Raw genomic sequence first — 4,704 nt, 5'->3', positions numbered from 1 at the left:
AACAAATATGCTAACCGCCTAGGTGGTTACGGTTTGCAGTTTTTCTAACTGCCTTCAAAAGCGATTAGCAGTTAGTGTAGTTAGCGAGTAGTTAGTAACCACCCGTCCGCTTTCCTTTTCAGCCCTAATTTGTGGGCGCCCTCGATCTATTTAATATTTTAATTTTTTGAATGTAGTAAATGTTGGTGCCCACAATAGTAGGAGTGGAACCATCCCTAGCCTTGGGAGTCGCCACCCACCAAGCTAATGGATGGTCCAAAAAAAATTAAAAAATTAAAAATACTTTTAAAAATAATTAGCTTTTGACCTTATAAATTTTTAAAAAAAGATTTTACTCCCAAACTCAATATTTTAGTTCCGCCCACCATATGCACAAGCGTGTTGTAATGCCTAAGAGTAATACTTTGCACTACTCCACATAATAATACTTGGCATTACTCTATATGGTGATGGCTTGGTTATAAATGTATGGAATATGCATATGGAGTGTAATAAGAAAAGAACAAGATTTTTCTATGGAGTGGGAAATCATTCTTGATACAGAATGTCTGTGAGATCGTGTGGACTTCGCTTACCTGCGGTAGAGCAAACTACCACACCGCTGAGATTTCTTTTCTAATAACGTAAGTAAAAAGAAAAAAACACCGTCAAATCTCACGTTTAACTCCTGTCAATTTCTTTTGTTTTTTTCTACCAAAACCCCAAGCCGTCTTCTCTCTTTTCTCACCATACCCAAAATCAAATATTGCACTGCTTATCCTCTACAGCATTCTTCTGAAGTTTATCTCCAGTAAGAAGATTATGAGAGTGTTTTGAAGCTCCTTGAGGATGAAACATCATTTACAATGCAAGTTTTCTTCCTCGGGGGAGTAAAATCCCCAATTCTCTTCTGCAACAAAGCCTCACAAGCTCATTCTAGAAGAGTTGAATCCGAAAATCATGACATCTACTGGATTAAAACCCTCCACTGCAGCACCAATTTCCACCCTAGAGAAGCTCACCTACAACACCTCCAGAGCCACAAGCAAAACAAAAAGATTAAACCAAGATCTGAAAGGGATTTTTTGCACAAAGAATAAGGGGAATGAGACAGTGGAAGAATGGAAATGAGGCAAAAAAGTTCAAAGAAATTTTGCTGGAAAATAGATCTTGAATTTCATCTTCATTCACCCCTTTCTTCTTACATCATCCAACCTACAACCACCTCCTGATTTCAACCAATGCAGAGGATAACTGCGGCCTCGCACTTGTTTGTAACCCTCTGGGCCCCGGTGGATAAGGCAACCTCCAGCGAATACGAAAAACGATGCCCAATAGGAACAAGAAGGGGATGATGCAAAAGGCCACCATATGCGAAGGTTGATGTTGAAAGGCTTGCAGGAGAGAATCCATGACTCTCGACTCTCGTGGGTGTCGGTTTTGGGTATGGTGAGAAAAGAGAGAAGACGGCTTGGGCTTTGGGTAGAAAAAAACAAAATGGAATTAACGGGAGTTGACGGTGTTTTTTTTTTTAAAAAAAAAACCCTTAAAAGTTAAATCCCAGCGGTAGATCTACCGCATGTAAGCCTCTCCCATCCATACAAGCTCTCTCTCTCTCTCTCTCTCGTTTTCCTGAGCGGTGAGCCACTTGGATTGCGGGTATAGTAAGTACTGCTCTAGTAGCTTACTCCATCACCGGGAACAGGATGTTGAACACTCAAGAGCAAAGGCACGTGGAACGACTACATTAGATTTTGTATTCCGTGCATTAGAGGTACCAAATAATTTACTCTATATGTATAATGTTTCCGACACGAATTAATGGTATAAAGAAAGAACTTATGAATGCTTGTAGTTTTTCTTTTGATGACAAACACAAATTAAAGAAAAGGAAATGAGAAATGGACATATTGTAGCGATGTTTTATATTAAGGAGCTTTAAAATAAATGGAAATACAGAGAAGTAATAGTTCAAATAGCTTTTTTTTTTTTTTTCATTAATGTTTGGTTTGTGACTAGAAAAGAAAATATGAAAATGAGTTATTAAAGTATTAATTAAATGATTAAATTTTTTTTCTTTCTATAAGCTTAAGTTTTTAGGACAAGTGGTGATTTAACATCGTATAAAAGTAGAGGTCTTGAGTTCAAACTCTATCTCCATTATTCACCTCTCATTTAAAGTAAATATTCTACATGTTTTGACTTCCGTCAATTCACCCTCTATTTAAATTAAATATTTAACATATTAGGAAATGGCCAAACCATGGTAATTATGAGAAAATAAAATATTAAAAAAAATTGGAGGGGTGTTGCGCATTTTGCAAACACTCCTCCAATGTTTAAAATCTCTCACTTTGATGTATTAAACTTTCGTTTCATTTCAGTTACCTCTCTCCGTTAGGATTTCACAAGAAATCCTAACGGAGGGGGTGTGAAATCCCTAAAAGATCCTATTTTTTATTAAAAAATAAATATTTATTATTAAAAATAAAAAATAAAAAAAATAAAAAAAACATAAACTTACGCGTCTTTTGCAGACACCCCTCTATTCTTCAAAATCTCACTTTAATGTATATAACTTTCGTTTCATTCCAAATACCCCATACTGTTAGATATTAAAGTTAAATCAAACGGTAGAATGATTAAAATACCTTTACACCCGTACAATTTTTAAAAATTCCAAATTTACCCTTATTTATAAATAAAAAATTATTATAATTAATATAATTATAATAATATGATAATATTATTATTTGTAAATAAGGGTAAATTTGATATTATTATTATTTTTTAATATAATTATTTTTTTTAGGAAAATGTAGGTGTTCTTCTAGTGTACTTCTAACTGTGATGTGGCTTTTAAAATTACCATTGAATTTGAATCATTATTAACTTTTAATCTATTGGTGATTTTAAAAGCTACATCACAATTGAGAGAACATCAGGAGAACACTAGAAGAACACCAAGCATTTCCCTTTTTTTAAGAGTAAATAATTATTATTATTTTAATATAATTATAATAATATTATTATTTTATTTGTAAATAAGGGTAAATTTGAAATTTAAAAAATTTCAGGGGTATAAAGGTTCTTTTACCCTTTTTACCTTCTGATTTAACCCCAATCTCTAACGGAAGGGGGGTAATTGGAAAAAATCAAAAGTTCAATGTACCAAAGTAAAAGACTTTAAATATTAAAAGGGTGTTTACAAAAGGCGCGACATTTTAAAGGAGTTAAGTGAGATTACCCAAAGATAAAATTATATAATGAAATAGAAGTGTTACTTGTTTTCTCTTTTTCCTAACCAAAAGCTATTTGGTTACGTTCATTAAACATAATTCGCATTTTTTATTTATAAAGAATAATAATTTTTTTTGTTAGTAAAAATAATAATTGTTTAACCATAAAGTAAATTTACTCTTATCTGTATACGCTTACTTACCACACATCACTCTCCCAGACGGAGGGTTTTGGGGGAAGATTTGACTGCTACGTACATACGAAGACATCAAAATTTTGTTCGTCCAAACAAAAAACGAAGACATCATAATTTCTCTTGAGAAATGCGGTGGCTATTTGCACCAAAATCAAACAAAACCAAATAAATAAACTTTTTTTTTTTTTTTTTTTTTTTTTAAGTAAACAGTTTGAAAAAATGTTAACTATTAAAAATATGACATTTTAGAGAACCAAAAAAATAAAATAAAAAATAATTTAAAAATTTTTTTATTTTATTTTTCACTTTTGAAGAGGCCAGTAATAGTTTTTTACTTTAAACTTTTTTAATACATAAAAATACTTAATTTACATCAATAATATATCATTTTTTGGTGTTAGAAGAGATTAAATTAATTTACTGTATGATGGACAAAGTAACAGCGAAAATTGATTTTAGGGAGTAAATTGTTATTTTGGCAAACTTTGAAGACTTAAAAATTATTTTTAATACAACATGAGTTATTTGTAATTTACGCCAACTACGAGCACCGATTTTACATTTATCCTTAAAATATAAGAATCAGATAAAATGACAAAAATTTTCTCCAAACCAATCTAAAGAAATATCCTCTTAACTCTTTTTTTTTTTTTTTTTTTTTTGAGAAAAACATAACATTTCATTCAATAATACCATGAGCATAAAGCTCTTATATTACAGAGCAAAGATCTGAAGCAACCATAACATAAAAGTACAAAATTACCAGGTTTAGTACAAGATTCGAGACAAATCCGCTAACCCATGACTAAATCAGATTTAATACTAGATCTGTGACAGACAGACTCAACCAGATGCATGGATAGCAATTATTTCTCGACCCTGAGAGTGAAAAGACTATTACGCCGAAACTCTTTCTCCTCGACCCGAAGGCCAGGATAATAATCACATCCACAACCCAAAGGTCTAAACCAAAAGTAATTAACCCGAAGGCGATATATATCGAGTGAGAGAGGAAAGAGCCTTATTACAAGCCGAACAAAACAATGAAATTAAACAATACAGGGAAAAAACACATGCCAAAACACAAATACATCTTAAAGAATCAACAAAACAAGGAAATAAAACAAGAAAAGAAACAGCACACTCCAATCACGCACACGCCGGGAACCGAAAACCGGAGGGGCGTTGGAAGCTCATCGCGGAAGGGACACATCGAAAGGCCCAACAGTGGATGGTGGGCGGCGAACAGGTACGGAGAAGGTCGGGAAAGCAGGACATGAAAACAACTA

The sequence above is a fragment of the Corylus avellana genome, chromosome ca4 (genome assembly GCF_901000735.1).
Source record: "Corylus avellana chromosome ca4, CavTom2PMs-1.0".
Classification (NCBI taxonomy): domain Eukaryota; kingdom Viridiplantae; phylum Streptophyta; class Magnoliopsida; order Fagales; family Betulaceae; genus Corylus; species Corylus avellana.
This window is presented reverse-complemented; position numbering follows the sequence as displayed.